Source organism: Thalassophryne amazonica, chromosome 5 (genome assembly GCF_902500255.1).
Source record: "Thalassophryne amazonica chromosome 5, fThaAma1.1, whole genome shotgun sequence".
Taxonomy (NCBI): Eukaryota; Metazoa; Chordata; class Actinopteri; order Batrachoidiformes; family Batrachoididae; genus Thalassophryne; species Thalassophryne amazonica.
The window spans coordinates 99,490,249-99,517,189 of NC_047107.1; the positions used below are offsets into that span (position 1 = coordinate 99,490,249).

A 26,941-nucleotide genomic window follows, 5' to 3' on the forward strand; every position below is an offset into this window, starting at 1 on the left:
AATAATAGTAAGACATATTTGTGATACTTCTGTGTTACAGTTGGAACCAATAGGAACTTGGTTGGCAGACACAAGTAGTGGGTGTGAAAACAAAGGTGTTTATTGTTTATTATTTTAATAAAGGTGTTTACTGTAATAATACAACAGAGAAAAAAATACTTCAAAGGGACAAAATCCAAAAAGTGACTGACAAAGTGATAAAACCATATTCACACATTCACACAAGGATTCACAGAAGGATCCACACCGTTCACACGCATACTCTCACATGCGTGACAGGCAGGAGACACACATGGAACATGCAGACCAAACCACACCTATATAATTTGAGAGGGGCACACCAAGGATCACACATACACCCACTGGCACTCACCCACATGCGCTCATGTCCACACATAAGCACTGGGACACAGAACTGGGCAGGTGAAGCATGCACTGACAAGACAAGTGACGGAGACTCTCAGAACAGCACACATCCACAGCCCCTTGAATCAGAAGGGAACAACAGGGACTCAGACATAAAGGACAAAAAACCACTAAAAAAAACCCAACCACAGATCCAAAACCCCAAGACTTTCCAACCATACATACAAGTGTCCCCTTCAACCTGCACTTGATTGTGATTCTTCACTTGTAAGTCACTTGTCTTACATTTTCTTGACCAGGGTTCATTCTTATCAACAACAGTATTTTTTCTTGAGTGTGTTTCAGTTTCCAGAAGAACACTTTGGAAAATACTGCTATTTGCCAAGAAAGAACCCTGGGTCAAGAAAGGTCTTTCCTGATATTTGCAATGGCTCTTATTGATGGAGCAGATATTTTTGAGCTGATTAGCCTTACATCCTGCACAAACTATCAACAACATTTATTGATGGGGAAACTGACTGGTAGGTACACAGAGATGATGGACTGACAAACATGAAAAAAAAAACCATGAATGTAAGCTCTGGTGACAAGTTAGAAAAACTTTTAGAAATCCTTGGAGACCTCAGACTAAAAATCAAAATACAGAGCAAGTTGAAAGTAGTAAATTACCTAGATGCCACTGTTGACCATACAGCCAGAAAATGTTACCTGTAGATAGACCCTTACAACAATGGACTGTACATTAATCCCAAGTCCAAGCATCCGCCATCCATAATTAGACAGATTTCAACATCAATAAGCGTAAGAATATCCGGATTATCTTGTGATGAGGATGAATTCAGTAGAACCTTGCAGTTATACGTGGTCTGTTAGAAAAGTATCTGACCTTTTTATTTTTCAAAAACCAGATGGATTTGAATCACGTGTGATTGCATCAGCCAAGCTTGAACCTCGTGCGCATGCGTGAGTTTTTTTCACGCCTGTCGGTTGCGTCATTCGCCTGTGAGCAGGCTTGTGTGAGCAGTGGCCCACCCCTCTCATCGGATTTTTATTGCGATAAAATGTCTGAACGATTTGGAGCTTTGCTGCATCAAATTTTTCCAGAAACTGTGAGAGACCTCCAGGTGGATACCATTCGGAAAATTCAGATGGCTTTCAGGGATGATTTTATGGGGATTACACAGATTAAGGAGTGCTCCAGCCGGTTTAAAGACTGCTCACAGCGTCTGAGAGCGCGGCGCGCTCCGAGCACCGATCGACAGACTGAAACAACCAGATCATTCCAATGTGAAGGCTTTGTTGATCCGGGACGTCGTCTGACTTACACAACATGGCAGAAGACGTGGACATCAGTACTTTTTTCGGCACATTCCACTGTACAGGAGCTTTTTCATGGAAAGAGGAGCGGAGGGATGCGCCACCGTGCCGCTCATGGCGCGGCACAAAACCACCTCCGTGTTGGTCTCACAGGACGGCTTTCAGACGGCTTTTCAGTCGTGTGACTATCCGAGAAATTGTGCATGAGCTGGACATGCCCCAACATGTCCTGTGACGCTTCATCACGGCGTTGCTTTGCACCGTGCGGCTCCACCGGGACGCATGGAATTCCGCCGCATGTCTGTCTCAATGTGCCGAAAAAGTGCTGATGTCCACGTCTCCTGCAATTCCTGTGCTAGTCAGACGACGTCCCGGATCAACAGAGCGTCCAGTTTGGAAATGAACGGCACATTCCACTGTTACAGGCGTTTTTGTCATGGAAAGAGGAGCGGAGGAATGCGCCACCGTGCCGCTCATGGCGTTCCACAAAACCCCCTCCGTGTTGGTCTGCATGGCGCAAAGCAACGCAATAAAAAAAGGGTTTCGCAATAAAATAAAAATCCGACGAGAGGGGTGGACCACTGCTCACACAAAGCCTGCTCAGAGGCGAATGACGCAACTGACAGGCGTGAAAAAACTCACTCATGCGCACGAAGGTTCAAGCTTGACTGATGCAATCACACGTGATTCAAATCCATAGGGTTTTTGAAAAAATAAAAGGTCAGACACTTTTCTAACAGACCTCGTACAGCAATGCCTTCAGATACAGCGGGAACAACAAGAACATTAGGTGAAAAATCAATGCTAAGGCAAACAATGACCAGAACAAGACCAAGAAACATCATATGGTTTAAACCACTTTACAGCCAAAATATTCTGACAATGGTGCAAAAACCATTCTTCTACCTAGCAGATAAACATGTCCCACAGTCCAGAAGCACCAAAAAAGTAATTAACAGGAGCAACCTTAAGGTCCAGCTACAGCTGCACAGCTAGCATGGAAAACATAGTCAAGAACCACAACCAAAAGATCCTGAATGAATGCAAAGAAGCTAACACCAAACAAAAAATGCAATTGTAGAAACATAGACCTCTGCCTTCTCAATGATGTTTGTCTCACAAGTAACATGATATACATGAAGTTACATTAACCACAAAGTCAATAACACAAAGTCTTACATTAGAATGATAGAGCACAATTTTAAAACAAGATTAATCAACCACCACACTCTCATTCAAAGACCTACAGTGTGCTTTCAAATACAACTAGGACAACAGCCAACCATAATCAAATGGCATAACATCAAAAAAGCTAGTGCATACAAAGGCAATTCTTGCTGTGATCTAGGTCTGTCTAAGAAAACACGACACATCCTGACTGGCCACAATGCCTCCCTCCTGAACAAGAACTCTGAAAGGGTTACCAATGTCACCATGAAGAGAAGTTCTACACAGCAACCAGTCATAGAATATGTCATAAAAAAAAACAGAGGAAACATCATAAAAAATGAAACAGTCATGAATGTCATTCGAAACAACCAAACCGAAAATGTCATCCTAAGCAAACATCAGAGAGAAACATTTCAACTGTTATTAACTGAACTTTTGCAGGTGAAGTCTTCTCACACAGACAGCTTTAAGGTGCGTTTACACATGAGCAAGACATGTTACGAATGTCATTTTCTGTCATTCGTGACACATTCCTGACATTCTTAATGTGACTTAACGCATCTGAATAGGTTTCTTAATAGTGCGTGTTGGTGTGTGATATTCTTCATATTCGTGGAGCATGTTTTTTGCCTGTCAAAAAATCTTCCACGAATGTCACACACCACCTTCATTTGGTCTCACGTCGTGGAGGTCGCAACTGAGCGCGTTGATCCGTCTTGATGAGTATGATCCTTAATAGAACGTGACAACATTCGTAGTGGTTCCTGTGATGGTTCTTGGAGGCCCAAACTGTCACATGTTATTACAATGACACGGAAACTTCAAGTTTTGACACGACTTGTAATGCGGGCGTCACATTTCACTGCGCGCACGACGAATCAGTTTTCTGTCACGTGCGCATAATTAAACTCGGCTCCACAGCGTTCAGTTTGATGCAGTATGCCGAAGAGGAACAGTGACGCAAAGGCAGCCAAGTGTCGTTCCACGTTCCTGCTGAAGCTCCTCAGGACGCTCCTGCAGGTGTTCCACCTGCTGTTGTAACCGATGAGCGGGAGAAGAGTCTGAGCAACAGAGGAGCGAGAGGAGACTCACGTGCAGCCAGACATCTCTGCACCTCCTCCAGTCCGTGGAGGAGGACGTGTGCGCACAAGTAACCCTGCTGCACCACATTCAGTTTGATGCTGACACCAAGTCGCTAAAAGTCTCATTTCAGTGCTCCTCGGTGCGCTCCCTGCAGGTGTTCCACCTGCTGCATGTGCCTGATGTGTTGGGAAAACGCGTGAGATGAAAGCCGCATGAAGCCGCACATCTTGTCTCTGTCTGTCTCCTCCTCCTCCTCTTCTGCACCACTCCATGGCACAGAGCCCAACTATGCAGTGCAGTCACAAAGTTCTTCTGAAAAACTGCGAACTGCGAGCGATCTGAATTCGGTTGGATGAATATGGGTGTGTTGTGTGGAGACAGTTCACCTTGTTCACAAGATGACAGAACTTATCGATGCACTGTACGCGCAAGCGCACAATAACCCGGAACACTATTCTTGACCGTGCGTTATGGTTCCTGATAATTCTCCACCAACATGTGCCATTAATCGTAACGTGTGGTAACAGGTTGCAGCAGTTCCTGAGGACACCTGATGCCTCTGCCCCGAATCATCACATTCGTGATCAGCGGCCAAGAATGTGTACTTCGTGGCATTCGTGACTTGTCATCGTTATGTGTAAACGCAGCATTAAGACTGCTCAGTGCGTGAAACTTGTGGTCAAATCGATCTTGTTGAAGTCAAACTGAGCTCAGAATGGGAAGAAAAGCGGATTTAAGTGACTTAAAAGTGACATGGTTGTTGGTCCCTAGGGATGGGTATCGAGAACCATTTTTTTTTTTTTTTTTGTGAATCATTAAGAAATTATTCAATCTACCAACATCAATAGCCTTGTTGCTGAACAATTCCCTAATCGGTCCTTCAGAGCGGCCGTTGTTTTGAGGGTGTTTGTCGGGAAAATGATCATTCTCTACCTTGATTACAGATCCTGCAGTGGGTCTGTAATCAACTGCTTCTGTAATGGCTCTACTTTGAAGTATGAACTATCATTAGTTCATACCCGCTGCTTCATTGCTTCTCTGCTTCACTGCTTTTCAGAAGCGGCAAGTCCGCTTCTTAACCCCTCTCAAAACCATTTAAAGATGTCAATCATGAGTCACTTTTGTGCTGATTAAAGTCACTAACTGGACTCTTGTCTTATTGCAGGCAAGAAACGAGAATCGTCCTCCGCTCTCTTCCAAGTCAAGTCGGAATAATAACTTCAAAACGAATCACTATTTTAAATCAAATGACACCTCTTTCCAACCGTTGTAATACAAACAATAAACTACAATCAATCAAAATGTTTTTTCCTCCCAAAATGAGACGTCTTGTGTTCTTTATGAATTACACTGTTGCTGACATGCAGCGTGGCCGGCTGAGCTCAGCTCAGAGGCTATGGAGTGACATTTATGCCATTAATTTCTGAAAGGAAATGCTTTTGACAATAACTACAGATTTTGTTTATTTCTATTTATGTCCAGAGATCAAGGCTCCACCATGTAGAGTTTATTATGTCCACAGATTAAGGATCCACTATGTAGAGTTTACTTAAGTCCAAAGATTAAGGATCCAGTGTCCAATTTCACATTTATTACTTTAAGAATCAATAAAATGTTGCTGCCATGGAAAAACCTATTAAGCCTACTTTTAGTATACAGAAAAATCACAAGAGGTATCGATAAAGAAATCGATAAGGAATCGAATCAATAAGTGGAATTGATAATGGGATCAATAACGACAAAATCTTATCAATACCCATCCCTATTGGTGCCAGACTGGCTGGTCTGAGTATTTCAGAAAGTGCTGCCCAACCGCTGATTTTCAGGCACAACCATTTCTAGGGTTTACAGAGAATGGTATGACAAACAGAAGATATCCACTGAGCAGTAGCTGTGTGGATGAAATGTCAGAGGAGAATGGACAGACTGCTTGAATGGGAGATTGAGTGATAGCATCATGTCAATATGGACCAACATCTCTGAGGATTGATTCCAACACCTTGTTGAATCTATGAAATGAAGAATTACAGCAGTTCTGAAGGCAAAAGAGGGTTCAACCTAATACTAGCAAGGTGTACCTATTAAAGTAATTTCATACTTTTTTCACTCTCAAATACAATACTCACTATTTGACTGCAGCGTAAGGTTAAAAATATATGTTTTTAATTTAATTTTGAGTAATATTATGTCATTCTTGACTCCATTTACACAATCTCCAGCCACTGCACCATTGACATTCAGCTATCACTGTCCAGTATGCTAATTATCATATTTGTACCCAAAGTGCAAGACATGGAGGAGCTTGATAATAGGGTGATTATTTAACTACGGGCACTATTGGCCTTGTAAATGTAATTTCCACCACACCATTGCCTTATAATATAAAGCGCCTTGGGGCAACTGTTTGTTGTGATTTGGCGCTATATACGTGCTCTGATGTCACTGTTTATCTCCATAGAAACTACCCAAACAATCTTTCATACAAATTGTTTAAAGGGACATTACAGTGTTGTGGTGGAAATTACGGCAATAGTGTGGGACAACTACATTTTGTTAAAAAAATCACAACAGTTGTATGACATTGAATACCCCAATTATGTTTTGATTATTTTACTGATATTTTATTCAGATATTTTAAAACATTAGAAAAAAACGTTTCTTTACCATTCATTTTTATCATTGAAGATCAAAAGTCTGGGTGTGGGACAAGCACAAACGGCAATTTTTGCATATAATGATGCTGAAAAAAGGTGAAAAAGTCATCATAGACTACTAGAACAAATTTCTTAACACACTTTCATTGTAAAGATAACTATAAAGTGTGAAATTTCCCCTTTTTTCTGTTTTTCATACAATATGATCAAAGGACATAATAAGTGCCCGTAGTCTAAGAATCACCCAATAACGAAGAGGAAGAGGAAAATATGAGCGCCAAGGGGAGAGTTTGACAAGAAGGGGAAGAAAAAGGAAGTGATTATAAACCTCATGGTTACTCTAATCAGCATGATTACATTTGATTAGAGCCTTCCGCTGAAAATATCACAAACAAACCAGCAGATATACACGTCAGTGCACTGTGTCAATGTCAATCTTGATTATTTGGCACTGACTTGCCAAGGGGGCATTTATCACTGCAATACACACAGGCTTATTTTCTGAATAGAAAGTGTGTGCACTCATGTGTGTGTGCAATACTACTTTATAGTACAGACTTCAACAAAACACAAAAGTATAAATATACTAGCAAATGTACTGTGTTCTGTTGTTTTTCCCCACTGTGCATGTGTGTATGTTCTTGGATATATTTAGTGCATCTGCAAAGGATCCAAATTCAGGCCATTCCATTTGTATTCCCCCACCAGCTACTTCAGGATATAGAAATACACTGCATATGCCACATTTTGTTGTGCCCATGATAACTTGAACAAAATTCATCAGAATTTCACAAAACTTTAAATAGTTCATGAAACTTTAAATAAACATCCCAAATGAGCTTGTTTCCAAAGACTGAGTTTGAGCATGATCTGATTTAATCAAAACCCTCTATGGACCAATTTACTGAACAGAGTATTGATTCTGATGTTCAGAATAGTTTGGACAAGTTTCAATGCAATTTTTGCCAATTTTAACTATCAATTTCACCAAGGCACTGTAAGGACTCCCCCCACAGACTGCTAATTATTGTAACTGATCTCCAGAGCTAGATATGTTTATAATAAAACAATTTCTGTGTGTGTGTGTGTGTGCGTGTGTGTGTGTGTGTGTGTGTGTGTGTGTGTGTGTGTGTGTGTGTGTGTGTGTGTGTGTGTGTGTGTGTGTGTGTGTGTGTGTGTGTGTGAAGCTGTCGGTTTCAGCAGAATAGCGTAAGTTTCCCGGTTCGAATCCCACCCCACCACATTTCTCAATTTCACATTTCTCCAGTTGTGTCAGGAAGGGCAACCGGCGTAAAACTTGTGCCAATTCAACATGCAGATCCACCTTGGATTTGCTATGGCGCCCCCGAGTACAAAACAAGGGAGCAGCCGAAGGGACTTACTAGCTTTCATATCCTTACCTAAACCACTCAACCCTTCTCTCCCCAGCAAAAATGAATAAATAACTAAATACGAGGTCTGTCTAAAAAGTATCGGACCTTTTTATTTTTTGCAAAAACCATATGGATTTGAATCATGTGTGACTGCATCAGCCAAGCTTGGACCTTCATGCGCATGCGTGAGTTTTTTCACGCCTGTCGGTTGCGTCATTCGCCTGTGAGCAGGCTTTGTGTGAGCAGTGGTCCACCCCTCTCGTCGGATTTTTATTGCGAATAAATGTCTGAACGATTTGGAGCTTTGCTGCATCAAATATTTCCAGAAACTGTGAGAGACCTCCAGCTGGACACCATTCGGAAAATTTAGATGGCTTTCAGCGATGATTTTATTGGGACTACACAGATTAAGGAGTGCTCCAGCCGTTTTAAAGACCGCTCACAGCGTCTGAGAGCGCGGCGCGCTCCGAGCGCCTATCGACAGGCTCAAACCCCCTCTGAAACAACCAGATCATTTCCAACGTGAAGGCTTTGTTGATCCGGGACGTCGTCTAACTTTCACAAAAAAGGCAGAAGGTGTGGACATCAGCACTTTTTCGGCACATTCTACAGTTACAGGAGTTTTTTTCATGGAAAGAGAAGCGGGACAAAACCATCTCCGTGTTGGTCTCACAGGACGGCTTTCGCGTGGCTTTCAGACGGCTTCTGGTTGCTTTTCAGTCGTGTGAGTATCCGAGAAATTGTGCATGAGCTGGACATGCCCCAACATGTCCTGTGAGGCTTCATCACGGCATTGCTTTGCGTCATGCGGCTCTGCCGCGACGTGTGGAATTCCTCCGCACGTCTGTCTCAATGTGCCGAAAAAGTACTGATGTCCACATCTTCTGCAGTTCCTGTGCTAGGTAGATGACATACCAGATCAAGACAGTGTCCAGTTTAGAAATGAACGGCACATTCCACTGTTACAGGAGTTTTTTTCATGGAAAGAGGAGCGGAGGAATTCCATGAAAAAACTCCTGTAACAGTAGAATGTGCCGAAAAGTGCTGATGTCCACGTCTTCTGCCTTTTTTGTGAAAGTCAGACGATGTCCCGGATCAACAAAGCCTTCACGTTGGAAATGATCTGGTTGTTCTGTGGGTTTGAGCCTGTCGATCGGCGCTCGGAGCGCGCCACGCTCAACCGGCTGGAGCACTCCTTAATCTGTGTAATCCCCATAAAATCGTCGCTGAAAGCCATCTAAATTTTCCGAATGGTGTCCAGCTGGAGGTCTCTCACAGTCTCTGGAAAAATTTGATGCAGCAAAGCTCCAAATCGTTCAGACATTTATTCGCAATAAAAATCCGACGGGAGGGGTGGACCACTGCTCACACAAAGCCTGCTCACAGGCGAATGACGCAACCGACAGGTGTGAAAAAACTCACGCAATTCAAGCTTGGCTGATGCATTCACATGTGATTCAAATCCATATGGTTTTTGAAAAAATAAAAAGGTCGGATACTTTTGGACAGACCTCGTAAGTTGCCCATAAGAGATAAAGTCACAACTGTAAGTTGATTTTTGGCCATCACCCCCCTCAACCAGCCCAAGTTTGGAAATCACTTGACCATCAATTCAACATTTAATTAAAGTTGATGAAGCATGAGTACACGTGTAGTAGTGTGATTGAAAAAAAAGTAATGTATGAATGTCAGAAATGCATGATTTTTTTTTTTTTTTTGGCACACAGAGCTTGACCTTCCAGTTTTGTCTAAAAATTTAGATTGTTAGTTTTACAGTTCTTGTGTTTTAAGATAGGAAAGTTTGTCAGAAGTTTGTTAGGGCCCCTTCACATATAGTGCAAATTTGGTCAAATTGCACATGAAGTGAGCATGAAGCTGGAATCATATGCAATACGTGTAAAATTGTAGCTGGTTCCAACGCCTCATACACCTGTTGCTACAAATACACCAGCAGCTGAAAGACAGAGTTGTGCCCTGTGAGAGCCCATCGAACCCTCTCGCGGCAGGTGTCGGCCATATTCCAGCTGACACACACAAACATCTAACATCGCTCGCTTGGCAATTAGTAAATGTGATGTGTGGCCATTCGCACTCTCACGAAAACAGTCAGCAGATGATCATGAGCTGGATGTGAAATTTGTCTAAGTGTCCCCACAAGTGTGGAATTGCAAAAAGCCACACACGTGGTGCATGTGTCTCACATGTGTGCTTATATGTATGTACAGATCTGATCACATGGAGGCCGGACAGTGAGGTCTGACTGCACACAGCATGGGGTGGGGCCTGTCAACTGATCACAGCACACTGATAGCTGGATGACGGCTCAGTGCACACATTGCAAACACAGAAACCACCGCCAGGACAGTTATATAAATAATTACAATACCTACATATGCAATTACATAGGGGAGGTGATGGTCTAGTGGCTAAGGTGTTGGGCTTGAGTCCAGAAGATCATGGGTTCAAATCCCCACCTGACTGGAAAATCACGAAGGGCCCTTGGGCAAGGCCTTTAATCCCCTATTGCTCCCGGTGTGTAGTGAACGCCTTGTATGGCAGCACCCTGACATCGGGGTGAATGTGAGACATAATTGTAAAGCGCTTTGAGCATCTGATTCAGATGGAAAAGCGCTATATAAATGCAGTCCATTTTACCATTTACCATTTACATAACAAATGAGTGACACGTTGGTCTGATGCTGAACGGATGGGGGGGGGGGGGCGGGAGGGGTCCATCCACAGCCATGGCTGTAAAGATCTCTGCTCCTGGACATCCCAGCTTGAGAACACATTCTGTGTTTGGAAGGACATGAACTTATAACATTCCTCCCTAAGGCGTGTGTCTCTGCCTGCTGTTCTCATGTGGAAATATATAAAACATCTTTCGCCTTTGCACCAGGTTGCAGTGGCCACACACAGAGCACCAACTTCATGTCCTTGTTGATTTCAGGCATTTATCCACAATGATTACAGGCCAGTGATGGTAGTGCAGTGGTAAAGTTTCCGTCTGGTAATCAGAACTTACAGGTTCAAATCCTATGAGTGGCATTTTTAAAAAAATTTAACCAGGTGTTATGACCGGGCCATAACAGGGTCATAACACAGGGTTATTTAACCATGGGGTTCTGTATTGTGTCCCTGTTTATGTATTATTCATATCAACCCAGTGACATTCACTCATTATACAGCTGGTTTTTATTTTAGTTTCCTCCAAATCAGTGGCATGATGTGGTGCACCTCATCCCAGCTGCTCGCATGACACCGTCGTGTGCATGACATCATAGCGTGCATGACACAGTCGCACTGGGATCATGCACGCCTGCCCGTCGGCTCAATGTTTCTGTGGTTCGCTCATATGAGCTGTTCTGCTATGAGTCACCCAGATTTGTACTTAATCATACTATGTATGAAAGGGCCCTTAGGAAGGACAGAATTTCTCCTGAGAAGCACAACTTAGTTGTGAATAAATAATATAAAAAAAAAAATTAGTCTTCAAACATTATAAAACTTAAAAAGCAGACCTCCCAATATTAGTTTTGTCCAGATCTCAGTGTGATAGCCACAGCGGTGCGTCACCCACCACTGTGAGTTGTATGCCACTGCCGGCATTGCTGACATAAACATTGGATGACTATGGCTTACAAGGCCCTTACTGGACTTTTTCCGACCTATTTATCCAGTTTACTTCGGAGATTTGAAAGCCGTTATGCTTTGCCCTCGAATTACTTGTTTTTACTTCTGTGTACCTCATGTTCTTTAACCTGCCTATCATGACATGTGCTGCTGCTTTTCTTGGTGAAGTCACTGTGTAAAAGAGGTTTTGATCTCAATCAGGTTTTTATCTGGTTAAATGAAGGTTATTATTATTATTATTATTATTATTATTATTATTATTATAACATGAATGGTTGTGTCCAGGGCTGTGTCCTTGCACCGACGCTCTTCTGAATCTTCTTCTCCATGCTCCTCCAGTACGCCTCGAAGGATTGCAGCAAGGGAGTGTACATTCACATCAGGGCCTACAGCAAGCTCTTCAACATCGCCCGACTTGCCAAGACCAAGGTTGTGGAGGTACTCATCTGTGAGATGCTCTTTGCCGACGATGCAGCCTTGACATCACACTCCGAAGACAGTCTGCAGCAGTTTGTTGATGGCCTCTCTCATGAGTACAAGTTCTGGAGCACTTCACATACCAGTCATCTCAAACTCACTTTCCATTGATGCAGAGATGAACAACAGGATTGCAAAGGTAGCAGCAGTTATGGCAATACTAAGCCACACAGTCTGTAACATCTCCAGCCTCAGTGAGAAAACAAAACTGTGCACCGACCAGACCTGCATGCTTAGCACACTCGTCTACGGTAGTGAGACATGGACCGCCTACACCAGACATGACAAAAAGCTCAATAGCTACCATCTGAGGTGCCTTAGACAAATTCTGCACATCAGATGGTAGGACAAGGTGCCCAACACAGAGGTCTTGGAATGCACCAACATGAGCAGCATGTTCACCATTCTTGGCGAAAGGTGCCATCATTGGCTTGGCCACGTCAGGAGAATGGATCCGGGCTGTATTCCAAAAGATCTACTATACTGTGAGTTGGCAGAGGGCACTAGCTTGGCTTGTCAACCACATCTGCACTTCAAGGATGTCTGCAACAAGGATATGAAAATGTGCAGCGTCAATGTCAACACGTGGGAGCAGTGTGCAGAGGACCGTGCAGCCTGGTGCCTTGCTGCCAGAACAGGTGCACAGAGGGCAGAGCAGGAAAGGAACCAAGGCCTTGCTGAACAAAGAGCTAGGAGGAAGGAGCAACAGTGCCAGCCTCAGCAAGCATCACAGTAAACGTTCAGAAAATGCAGCAGAGATTGTCACTCGCGCATTGGACTGATAAGTCATTCATGCAGGTGCAGATAGAAACAAAAGACAAAAATTTCTTCTGTATTGTCAATTGTGTCAGTGACATGGCCCAAGTACAGGGTCACCCCTTTGTGTCTGAACTGCTTGAAGTTTCTTCCTCAATATCATCAGAGGGAGTTTTTTCTTGTCACTGTCACCTGTGTGTTTGCTCTTGGGGTTGGTAAGGTTAGACCTTACTTGTGTGAAGCGCCTTGTGGCAGTTTTGCTGTGATTTGGCACTATATCAATGAAATAAATTGAAATTGAATTGAAAAAGTGTATAAAAACAAACAAAAAAGCAAAAAACATGAATGGTAAATGGGCTGCATTTGTGTTTTGCTTTTCAATCTGATACATACACACAAACGTTCTTGCAATGATGCTTCACATTCACCCATTCAGACACCAGTGTCAGCATGCTGCCATGCAAGGCTTTTAACTGCACAATGGGAGCAAAGAAGAGACTGAGGACTTTGCAAAAGGGCAACTTACTGATTTTCCTGTCTGATTGGAGAACTGAACCTGTGACCTTCTGGTGACCACTTCAGATCTATGCTCAATTGTATGCTTCTTTAACCTTTAGTCATACATTCTCACTTTCAGATATGCAAGTACACACATGTCAAGATGTAGAAGTATAAAATATGACTTCAGACATATAATCACAGAGTAAAAGCAAGCATGATCATTACCCAATGACCAATTATCCTCCTCTTCTACTCACAGGTGTGTGACTTTTATAATGAGATCTATTTCCCTTTCAGTCTTTCATTTTTTTTTCCTGTAACTGTCTTAGTCACCCTCTCTCCTTCTTACTCTTCTCAATCTTGTCTGGAATCTAATATATATTGTACTGTAGGTTTGAAACCAGACAAATGACACTTGCATAGTTTGAAAGTAAGAAAAGTTTGAGTGAGGACAAAGTACATTAAAAAATCATGTAAAGATGAAAGATGGAGTGCACATGAGGAAAACGAGGAGCACAGAGTGCACAAGCAGAGGGGAAAACAGTAAAATACTTTGCCTTAAGAGAAAAAGGACAAGAGAAAGAAGACAAGAAAACAAATATGTGCTTTTGTCTTGCCGCATGCATCATGTATGTGTACCTAAACATATCAGCATGTGAATCCTGACTCAGTCTCTTGGAATCCACAGCAGAGCCAGAGATAGGATCAGTTTAATTTTTCAATATCTGCCCCAGACATTCATGTGTCTTCTTCTTATATTGTTGCCAAGTGAAAAATCCATATACTGTGTACGTGATAGTTAATGTTTTGCATTCTGCTGGAGCTGTCAACACCAAAGAAGCTAAAAGTGTTGTGCAGTGAAGAAAATGGCACCCTTAGTGCAATCTCTGTTTGCTTCGCCTGCTGGGCTGTGACATTAGATCAGGGGTCACCAACCTTGTTCCCGGAGGGCACCTGCCCTGCATGTTTTCTAACTCTCCCTGATCCACTCCCAGGCAGGAAAAGGGTTGGTGACCCCTGAGATACAGATTTGAACAAAAGCTCATAATGGTCAGTATTCGTGATTGACTGATGATGAAGTCACAAAGTAGGGGTCACCAACCCTGTTCCTGGAGAGCTCCTGCCCTGTATGTTTCCCACGTCAACCTACTCAAGTCCCACCTGTTTTTTTTTTATTGTTGTTTTGCTTTTTTTTTAAGTGGTGTCTTCCACCTGTTGATTGGCTGAGCACACCCGATACAGGTAATTGCCTGGGAGTGGAACCCCTACCTTAGATCTTGATTCAGTGTGTGTGTGTGTGTGTGTGTGTGTGTGTGTGTGTGTGTGTGTGTGTGTGTGTGTGAGAGAGAGAGGGTCGGGGACTGTACAGTGTTAAAAAAAAATTAATATCAGGGAGAGCAACAGGAGGCATCCCTCTTCTAGGTGAGACAGACATGGAAGTACTTACAACCCCAAATCAGAAAACGTTAGGACAGAATATTGTAAGTTCCTTTGGCTTCTCCCTTTTTTCTTCCTGGGGCTGCAGTTCACAACAACAGATCCGCAAAAGATCAGAGATGGACCTGCATGTTGATTTGGCAGAAAATTTATACTAGGTTCCCATCCTTGCCCAATTCCACATTACAGAATAGGCATGGGTGGTCTTGAACCGGAAATGTTATGCTCTGGAGACAAGCATAGTAACTGCTTTTCCACCATACTGATTCATCTAACTACAGTACTACACTGTTTCCACTGTGTGATGGTCCAACCCAGATTTCTCAGAGCCTCAGACATAGATGATGCTTCTGGACAAGGTTAAGATAAGGCTTCTTTTTGCACAGTAAGGTTTTAAGTGTCATCTGCAAATGTAAGGCCATGCAGTGATACCTGACAAAGGTTTCCCAAAGTAAAAGTTGTCAATGTGGGCAACAACCAGTTATTGTGGTGATATCAGTGCCATCTGAGTAACTGGAGCTCATGGGTGTGCAGCTAGTCTTGCAACCGTTCCCTTTAATATACACTGAAATTTCTCTGAAATCATTTAATGATATGCACTGTTATGGGTAAAGGCAAACTATGCAAATGTTTTCCAATCTCTCTTTGAGGAACATTCTTATTCAACATTTCAATAATTTTCTCAAGCATTTGTTGACAAACTAGAGAGCCTCAGCACATCTTTGCTCTTCAATGACTCAGCCTTTCTTGCCAAGAAAGGCTGCACAGTGGATACTGTTACAGTGCCCTCCAAAAGTATTTGAACACACCGTAATTCTCATATTTTATTTGTTTATGCCATTTCAAATACAAAAAATCTAAACATTTAAATTTCTAAAATGATCTTCCTTAAACTCAACCTGAAAGCAAATCTCTACAACTTGATATAAATTCATTACAAATATAAAAGTCAAGATGATGGCCTGCACAAGAAATGGAGCACTTCGGTGAACTTTCAGCTGCTATACATATACATACGAGGTCTGTTAGAAATGTATCAGACCTTTTTATTTTTTTCAAAAACCATATGGATTTGAATCGTGTGATTGCATCAGCCAAGCTTGAACCTTCGTGCGCATGTGTGAGTTTTTTCACGCCTGTCGGTTGCATCATTCGCCTGTGAGCAGGCTTTGTGTGAGCAGTGGTCCACCACTCTCGTCAGATTTTTATTGCGAATAAATGTCTGAACGATTTGGAGCTTTGCTGCATCAATTTTTTCCAGAAACTGTGAGAGACCTCCAGCTGGACACCATTCGGAAATTCAAATGGATTTCAGGGACGATTTTATGGGGATTACACAGATTAAGGAGTGCTCCAGACGGTTTAAAGACTGCCCACAGCGTCTGAGAGCGCGCCGCGCTCTGAGCGCCGATCGACAGGCTCAAACCCCGCTGAAACAGCCAGATCATTTCCAACGTGAAGGCTTTGTTGATCCGGGACGTCGTCTGACTTACACAAAAATGGCAAGAGACATGGACATCAGTACTTTTTCGGCACATTCCACTGTTACAGGAGGTTTTTCATGGAAAGAAAAGTGGACGGATGCGCCACGGAGCCGTTCATGACGCGACACAAACCCACCTCCGTGTTGGTCTCACAGGACGGCTTTGAGATGGCTTTCAGACGGCTGTCGGGTTTTCAGTCGTGTGACTAACCGAGAAATTGTGGATGAGCCTGGACATGCCAGAACATGTCCTGTGAGGCTTCATCACAGCGTTGCTTTGCCCCATGCAGCACCGCCACGATGCGCGGAATTCCTCCGCTCCTCTTTCCATGACAAAAACTCCTGTAACAGGGGAATGTGCCGTTAATTTCCAAACTGGACGCTGTGTTTTATCCGGAACATCCACTGACTAGCACAGGAATTGCGGAAGACGTGGACATCAGCACTTTTATGGCACATTGAGACAGACGTGCGGAGGAATTCCGCAAGTCGCGGTGGAGCCAGTCACAGCCAATCACGTGGCTGTGATTGGACAAATTGTGCACAGTGCAAGCTTTGCATTTTGTATCACTACTCGTAGCTTCATAGTGGAGTAGAGCAGAGAGGGATTTTCTTTCACCAAAACAGATCAAACCCAGGCTTACATCTCAGGTGTACCTTGCACCTTCTAGCAATTTGTAGCTAAACTTTCAGGTCTTCTTTTTAAGAAAATCCTCCTCTATACCACATCATCATGAAGATGGATAACTGGTGATACAAAATGCAAAGCTTGCACTGTGTATAATTTCTCCAATCACAGCCATGTAAGCCTATAACTTCTTCTGGGTTGTCTGGGTGTCTTGGTGGCTTTCCTCAATCTTCAGCTTCTTGCACCATCACTCAGTTTTTGAGAACTGTCTACTCCATGCAGATTTACCATAGAGTGCCATATTGTTTGTATTTCTTTGTAACTGATGTAAATAAAATCCGAAACATATTCAGTGGCAGCTTTACCATCAGAGAGCCTCGTCCACAACTACCACAAAAGCCTCCAAGCTGTCATTGATGTTAAAGGGGCAATACACAGTATTAAGAAGAGGGGTATGTAAACTTTTGATCAGGTTCATTTGGGTAGTTCTCTTGTCATTTTGATTTAAAAAGAGAAAAAAAAACAGTTGTTTGACAATAAATCGCTTCACCCAACCACTAACCATGAGTGAAAAAAAATGTTTTGTGTTATTCATATTCTCGTAAAAATGGCCAAAAAAGCAAACATTCTGCCAGGGTATTTAAACCTTTGAGCACAGCTGTATATATATATATATATATATATATGTGTATATATATGTGTATATGTGTATATATATATATATATATATATATATATATATATACACACACATATATATATATATATATATATACACACACACACACACACACACAGTGAGGAAAACAAGTATTTGAACACCCTGCAATTTTGCAATTTCTCCCACTTAGAAATCATGGAGGGGTCTGAAATTTTCATCTTAGGTGCATGTCCACTGTGAGAGACATAATCTAAAAACAAATTCTGGAAATCACATTGTATGATTTTTTTTAAATAATTTATTTGTATGTTACTGCTGCAAATAAGTATTTGAACACCTGTGAAAATCAATGTTAATATTTGGTACAGTAGCCTTTGTTTGCAATTACAGAGGTCAAACATTTCCTTTAGTTTTTCACCAGGTTGCAGCAGGGATTTTGGTCCACTCCTCCATACAGATCTTCTCCAAATCTTTCAGGTTTGGAGTTTCAGCTCCCTCCAAAGATTATCTATTGAGTTCAGGTCTGGAGACTGGCCAGGCCACTCCAGGACCTTGAAATGCTTCTTACGGAGCCCCTCCTTAGTTGCCCTCGCTGTGTGTTTGGGGTCATTGTCATGCTGGAAGACCCAGCCATGACCCATCTTCAATGCTCTTACTGAGAGAAGGAGGTTGTTTGCCAAAATCTCGCAATACATGACCCCATCCATCCTCCCTTCAATACGGTGCACAAAATATGACCTAAGTCATCCAGAGGCATACATTTTTAACTTATGGTTCAAATTTTAACCAAACTAATTTTGGACAAGTTATTTAAAATTACTGTCATGTCTGAAGTTTCATAAAGTAAAAATATCAGATATATGTTTTAGTTTTAAAGTAATGTGTTAATTTTTAAGGTTTTGTGAGCACATGCTGTGCCCCCGCAGTGCATTTTGGGTAGGATGATGCAATCTCAGTACGTCACGACAGGACAAATGCATTTCAGACACTCTGTTCAGGCTCCACGGACAACAGCATTAAACTCTAGTGCCTAAAACTCTCTTGAATATATTCTCTGCGTTTATAGACGTTGATTTTTTTAATTGCGTTTGTTAAATTCCACGCATTATAAATGTGAGCAGACAGGGATTATCTAAAATTTGTTTTGAAAGCCTTTACTGCCATCTAGCATCTACTGGCCAGTAGTGTTCATGGCAGTGTCTGGGAACCAGTAGATGGCAGTGTTCTATTTATTTTGACCCCGGTTATGTCAGATGATTGTCAAATCAACTTTTTTGCTTTGCAAATGGCTTTTTTTTTTTTTACAAATGAAGTTTAAAAACAAAACAACTGCAAAATAATAATAATAATAATAATAATAATAATAACATTATTACAAGACAGCTCTGCAGTGTTTGCACAGGCACAGTGCGAACGGTTGGATACTGCTTGTAGCTTTCAGCAGCAGGATAACCTCACGACGGCCGACCACAATAATATATCAAACAGGTTTGATTCCCATTCGACCATACGATCGGCGATCAGCAGGTGGTCGTCAGATGTTGACCGCAGCTTGATACTCCATGAACACTACATGATGCAGGATGCACGATTAACCTGAAACTTGGTCCAAAAAAATTCCTGCATGAAAAATCATCTTGCACACTGTAAAGCATGTTTTACAACATCAAATGAATGTTGTAAAGACAGAATGTGGAGAGAATGTGCACATGTTTGCGCACATTCTCTCCACATGCAAAAAATTTTGTGATGACACTTCCAGGGCTCCGTAAAAATGCCTGTTTTTACAAATAAAAAAATGGAATATTTTACAAAAGCACATTTAAACACCAACACACGACAGACGTCACATTAACGTGTTGGTTTACATAATAAATGACTGAACCAATCAGTATTTAGCAGAGGCACGTTTACCCAGAATCCTTTGCGATCTGTCTCTTTGTTACAAAACATCAGAATTAGTGCATTATTCAACATTAAAAGATATATGTTATATTTTAACTTTGTACAAATGACAGAATTGATATTAATGGAGTTATTCTATCGGTATTAATGTTATTTATAAATCAACACCATAACTCAATATGACTTTATTTTTCAAGACCTCCGCATGACCGGAGCTTTGTCATTGATAGAGAGCTGGCTTTACGGCTGCTCTCTGGGTGCCTCTGTGTTGAGAAGGCTGTAACAAACAAGAGCTTCCAGCAGGGGCAAAATGTTGAAAGAAAAAAGTTTGGTTTCATTGTTTGGGTCTTGGGGTGCCTCTGTGCTTAGAGTGCTGTAGTACTCTGTTGGGACTGTTTACACAGAGACTGCTATCTGCTGTTTTGGACTTGAACTAACAGTCTTTTTCAAGACTTTTTTACTTTTTTACTTTTTAATTTTTTTTAACTTTTTGCTGTGCTCCAACGCCTAAGGAAGACCTCTAACGGTCGAAACATTGCGACGGAGCACTTTTATCAGCTAACTTTCATTAGCGTTGGCAGGCTAACTAGCTTGCTAACGCTTTCATTTTTATTATTATTTTTTTTTTTTATTTTATTTTAGCACCGTTGTCGTGCGTTGCCTGTACTGCTTCAGGGCCTGTTTGGTGCCTTGATTGGGGCACTCCTTCTGCTGAATCACCTCTGGATTATTTGCACATTATTCACTTTGTGTGTTTTTGGGAATCCGCTAGCTTAGCGTAGCTACTAGCTCTTAGCCGATTTAGCATGGCGGCTTCTCCTGTCTCTCCCGCACTTTTCTGCTCTGGGTGTGAAATGTTTAGTTATTCCTCGGCCTCCTTTAGCAGTAACGGTACTTGTAATAAGTGCAGCTTATTCGTAGCTTTGGAGGCCAGGCTGGGCGAAGTGGAGGCTCGGCTCCGCACCGTGGAAAATTCTACAGCTAGCCAGGCCCCTGTAGTCGGTGCGGACCAAGGTAGCTTAGCCGCCGTTAGTTCCCCCCTGGCAGATCCCGTGCAGTCGGGAAAGCAGGCTGACTGGGTGACTGTGAGGAGGAAGCGTAGCCCTAAACAGAAGCCCTGTGTACACCGTCAACCCGTTCACATCTCTAACCGTTTTTCCCCACTCGACGACACACCCGCCGAGGATCAAACTCTGGTTATTGGCGACTCTGTTTTGAGAAATGTGAAGTTAGCGACACCAGCAACCATTGTCAATTGTCTTCCGGGGGCCAGAGCAGGCGACATTGAAGGACATTTGAAATTGCTGGCAAAGGCTAAGCGTAAATTTGGTAAGATTGTAATTCATGTCGGCAGTAATGACACTCGGTTACGCCAATCGGAGGTCACTAAAATTAACATTAAATCGGTGTGCAACTTTGCAAAAACAATGTCGGACTCTGTTGTTTTCTCTGGGCCCCTCCCCAATCAGACCGGGAGTGACATGTTTAGCCGCATGTTCTCCTTGAATTGCTGGCTGTCTGAGTGGTGTCCAAAAAATGAGGTGGGCTTCATTGATAATTGGCAAAGCTTCTGGGGAAAACCTGGTCTTGTTAGGAGAGACGGCATCCATCCCACTTTAGAGGGAGCAGCTCTCATTTCTAGAAATCTGGCCAATTTTTTTGGATCCTCCAAACTGTGACTGTCTAGCGTTGGGACCAGGAGGCAGAGCTGTGGTCTTATACACCTCTCTGCAGCTTCTCTCCCCCTGCCATCCCCTTATTACCCCATCCCCGTAGAGACGGTGCCTGCTCCCAGACAACCAATAACTAGCAAAAAATCTATTTAAGCATAAAAATTCAAAAAGAAAAAATAATATAGCACCTTCAATTGCACCACAGACTAAAACAGTTAAATGTGGTCTATTAAACATTAGGTCTCTTTCTTCTAAGTCCCTGTTGGTAAATGATATAATAATTGATCAACGTATTGATTTATTCTGCCTAACAGAAACTTGGTTACAGCAGGATGAATATGTTAGTTTAAATGAGTCAACACCCCCGAGTCACACTAACTGTCAGAATGCTCGTAGCACGGGCCGGGGCGGAGGATTAGCAGCAATCTTCCATTCCAGCTTATTAATTAATCAAAAACCTAGACAGAGCTTTAATTCATTTGAAAGCTTGTCTCTTAGTCTTGTCCATCCAAATTGGAAGTCCCAAAAAACAGTTTTATTTGTTATTATCTATCGTCCACCTGGTCGTTACTGTGAGTTTCTCTGTGAATTTTCAGACCTTTTATCTGACTTAGTGCTTAGCTCAGATAAGATAATTATAGTGGGCGATTTTAACATCCACACAGATGCTGAGAATGACAGCCTCAACACTGCATTTAATCTATTATTAGACTCTATCGGCTTTGCTCAAAAAGTAAATGAGTCCACCCACCACTTTAATCATATTTTAGATCTTGTTCTCACTTATGGTATGGAAATAGAAGACTTAACAGTATTCCCTGAAAACTCCCTTCTGTCTGATCATTTTTTAATAACATTTACATTTACCCTGATGGACTACCCTGCAGTGGGGAATAAGTTTCATTACACTAGAAGTCTTTCAGAAAGCGCTGTAACTAGGTTTAAGGATATGATTCCTTCTTTATGTTCTCTAATGTCATATACCAACACAGAGCAGAGTAGCTACCTAAACTCTGTAAGGGAGATAGAGTATCTCGTCAATAGTTTTACATCCTCATTGAAGACAACTTTGGATGCTGTAGCTCCTCTGAAAAAGAGAGCTTTAAATCAGAAGTGTCTGACTCCGTGGTATAACTCACAAACTCGTAGCTTAAAGCAGATAACCCGTAAGTTGGAGAGGAAATGGCATCTCACTAATTTAGAAGATCTTCACTTAGCCTGGAAAAAGAGTTTGTTGCTCTATAAGAAAGCCCTCCGTGAAGCTAGGACATCTTTCTACTCATCACTAATTGAAGAAAATAAGAACAACCCCAGGTTTCTTTCAGCACTGTAGCCAGGCTGACAAAGAGTCAGAGCTCTATTGAGCTGAGTATTCCATTAACTTTAACTAGTGATGACTTCATGACTTTCTTTGCTAACAAAATTTTGACTATTAGAGAAAAAATTACTCATAACCATCCCAAAGACGTATCGTTATCTTTGGCTGCTTTCAGTGATGCCGGTATTTGGTTAGACTCTTTCTCTCCGATTGTTCTGTCTGAGTTATTTTCATTAGTTACTTCATCCAAACCATCAACATGCTTATTAGACCCCATTCCTGCCAGGCTGCTCAAGGAAGTCCTACCATTATTTAATGCTTCAATCTTAAATATGATCAATCTATCTTTGTTAGTTGGTTATGTACCACAGGCCTTTAAGGTGGCAGTAATTAAACCATTACTTAAAAAGCCATCACTTGACCCAGCTATCTTAGCTAATTATAGGCCAATCTCCAACCTTCCTTTTCTCTCAAAGATTCTTGAGAGGGTAGTTGTAAAACAGCTAACTGATCACCTGCAGAGGAATGGTCTATTTGAAGAGTTTCAGTCAGGTTTTAGAATTCATCATAGTACAGAAACAGCATTAGTGAAGGTTACAAATGATCTTCTTATGGCTTCGGACAGTGGACTTATCTCTGTGCTTGTTCTGTTGGACCTCAGTGCTGCTTTTGATACTGTTGACCATAAAATTTTATTACAGAGATTAGAGCATGTCATAGGTATTAAAGGCACTGCGCTGCGGTGGTTTGAATCATATTTGTCTAATAGATTACAGTTTGTTCATGTAAATGGGGAATCTTCTTCACAGACTAAAGTTAATTATGGAGTTCCACAAGGTTCTGTGCTAGGACCAATTTTATTCACTTTATACATGCTTCCCTTGGGCAGTATTATTAGACGGTATTGCTTAAATTTTCATTGTTACGCAGATGATACAAAGCTTTATCTATCCATGAAGCCAGAGGATACACACCAATTAGCTAAACTGCAGGATTGTCTTACAGACATAAAGACATGGATGACCTCTAATTTCCTGCTTTTAAACTCAGATAAAACTGAAGTTATTGTACTTGGCCCCACAAATCTTAGAAGCATGGTGTCTAACCAGATCGTTACTCTGGATGGCATTTCCCTGATCTCTGGTAATACTGTGAGAAATCTTGGAGTTATTTTTGATCAGGATATGTCATTCAAAGCGCATATTAAACAAATATGTAGGACTGCCTTTTTGCATTTACGCAATATCTCTAAAATCAGAAAGGTCTTGTCTCAGAGTGATGCTGAAAAACTAATTCATGCATTTATTTCCTCTAGGCTGGGCTATTGTAATTCATTATTATCAGGTTGTCCTAAAAGTTCCCTAAAAAGCCTTCAGTTGGTTCAGAATGCTGCAGCTAGAGTACTGACGGGGACTAGCAGGAGAGAGCATATCTCACCCGTGTTGGCCTCTCTTCATTGGCTTCCTGTTAATTCTAGAATAGAATTTAAAATTCTTCTTCTTACTTATAAGGTTTTGAATAATCAGGTCCCATCTTATCTTAGGGACCTCGTAGTACCATATTACCCCATTAGAGCGCTTCGCTCTCAGACTGCGGGCTTACTTGTAGTTCCTAGGGTTTGTAAGAGTAGAATGGGAGGCAGAGCCTTCAGCTTTCAGGCTCCTCTCCTGTGGAACCAGCTCCCAATTCAGACCAGGGAGACAGATACCCTCTCTACTTTTAAGATTAGGCTTAAAACTTTCCTTTTCGCTAAGGCTTATAGTTAGGGCTGGATCGGGTGACCCTGGACCATCCCTTGGTTATGTTGCTTTAGACGTAGACTGTGGGGGGGTTCCCATGATGCACTGTTTCTTTCTTTTTTTGCTCCGTGTGCATCACTCTGCATTTAATCATTAGTGATCGATCTCTGCCCCCCTTCTTGGCATGTCTTTCTCCTGGTTTTTTCCCTCAGCCCCAACCAGTCTCAGCAGAAGACTGCCCCTCCCTGAGCCTGGTTCTGCTGGAGGTTTCTTCCTGTTAAAAGGGAGTTTTTCCTTCCCACTGTGGCCAAGTGCTTGCTCATAGGGGGTCGTTTTGACCGTTGGGGTTTTTCATGGTTATTGTATGGCCTTGCCTTGCAATATGGAGCGCCTTGGGGCAACTGTTTGTTGTGATTTGGCGCTATATAAGAAAAAAGTTGATTGATTGATTGATTATTGTGTGGGTCTGTTGTTATTTTTAATATTATTAGAAGCTATTAAATTTGTTTTACTAGTAGTTGTAAATGTGCCAGAGACAATATTAGAATTTATGTTATCTGTAACTTCCGATACATTTTTGGGTGGTTTATTGTTTTATCTTTATCGAAGATAATTTTTCAGTTATCTGATTATCTGTTATCGAAGTTAATTTTTTGGTTATCTGTGCCCACCACTGTGTATATATATATATATATATATATATATATACACAATTCAGAGAATTAAATAAAAACTTCATCTTCACCAACAAAGCTCTGACCTGCACCTATTCCGGATTCCAGAGAACTGTTAGGGCTGGACTAAAGCTGCCTCAAGAAAAGACAGCTCATTTACAGCACCTTATGGTACACCATGTTTCTTGTCTGTCCAGTTGGTGCTAACAGGGATATGTTCTCACGGGTTCCAGTTCATGAGGCTGCCACGTAAAACATGCCATTTGAAAAAGAGGGCTCTGAGACATCCATGCCAATGGCTTTGAGAGTCTGTCCCTGAGTCTTGCTGATGATCATGGCAAAGCACAGCTTCACATGAAACTGAAGTCTTCTGAACTGGTAAGATAGAACTGATGGAATCATTGGTATTCAAGTCGACTTCACCTTTGCATGTGCTGCGAGCAGTGGCTGCTTTGATGACATTCTGGGGCAGCCAGTGGATGTGGCTGGAAGTTCCACTAGGACATCAATATCGTATGTCAATCTGATTATGTCAAATCATGTGTGTGCCATGTTTGGGTCAATTCCGAAGCACTGTTTGGCCAGAAGAGGGGTACACACACACACACACACACACACACACACACACACACACGATTTGCATTATATGCATTATAAACTGAAGATTCTCTGCCCATATGTGTTCTGGGGGAGTCTCTTGGCAGATGCTGAAATCCTTCGTGAAATGTATATTTATTTGTGTGTGTGTGTGTGTGTGTGTGTGTGTGTGTGTGTGTGTGTGTGTGTGTGTGTGTGTGTGTGTGTGTGTGTGTGTTATTTTAAATGGAAATGGACTGCATTTATATAGCATGTTTCCATCTGCATCAGATGCTCAAAGGGATCTACACATCAATGCTTCACACCCCGATGTGAGGTTGCTGCCATGCAAGGCGCTCACTACATGCCAAGAGCAACTCTGGGATTAAGGGCCTTGCCCAAGGGCCCTTAGTGATTTTCCTGTCAGGCTGGGATTTCAACCAAGGATCCTCTGGTCTCAAACCCAACACTTTAAAGGTGTGTTTACAAATAAGCAAGACACGTTACGAATGTCATATTTGCGTCATTCGTGGCACATTCCTGACATTCTTAACATGACTTAACGCATCTGAATAGGTGTCTTAATCGTGCGCGGTATTCATGATTTTCATGGAGCATGTTTTTGGATGTCAAAAAATCTTCCACGAATGTCACGCACCACCCTCATTTCACCTCATGTCGTGGAGGTCGCAATTGAGTGTGTTGATCCATCTTGATTAGTGGTGATCCTTAATAGAGCGTGACAGCATTCTTCTCTGACGTGTGCACAATTAAACCCTGCTGCACCGCATTCAGTTTCATTGCTGCAGTATGCTGAAGGAGGACAGTGACGCCAAGTCAGCTAAAAGTCTTGTTCCAGTGCTCCTCAGCATGCTCCTGCATGTATTCCACCTGCTGCATGGGAAAACGAGGGAGACAAGAGCCGTGTGGAGTCACACATCTGGCTCTCTCACATCTGGCAGCTGACAAGTCACCTCATTCACAACATGACAGAACTTAAAGTGCTGTTACACGCGATAGCGCACAACAACGCAGAACATTATTCTTGACCATGTGTAATGGTTCCTGATAATTCTCCAGCAACATGTGCCATTAATCGTAACATGTAGTAACAGGTTGCAACAGTTCCTGAGGACACTTGACGCCTCTGCCCCGAATCATCACATTCGTGATCAGCAGCCAAGAATGTATACTTCATGGCATTCGTGACGTGCCGTTGTTATGTGTACATGCAGCATAACCACTAGACCATCACCTCCCCTATTTTGGAATTAACACATTCTTGCCAGCTCCAGTTGCTTGATAACATAAATTCTCAACAAAGCTCCAGCTGCTCTGACATGCAAATCAAGAAGCCAAATGACCATCTATCTCTGAGATAAAGGGCAGCGTCATACCTACAAGAAACCAGACTGTAAAGGAGGCAGCCTGTTTTCTTTAGTCAGCAGAGATACTGTAGATCACAAAATACCTACAAGGAACCAGACTGTAAAGGAGGCAGCCTGCTTTCTTTAGTC

At 42.1% G+C, this 26,941-nt stretch overlaps 1 protein-coding gene across 1 annotated transcript in view; it reads right to left on the reverse strand.

Moving 5' to 3' along the window:
- si:dkey-215k6.1 (transmembrane protein 132D) overlaps positions 1 to 26,941 on the reverse strand; it is a 685,562-nt gene that overhangs the window by 147,745 nt on the left and 510,876 nt on the right.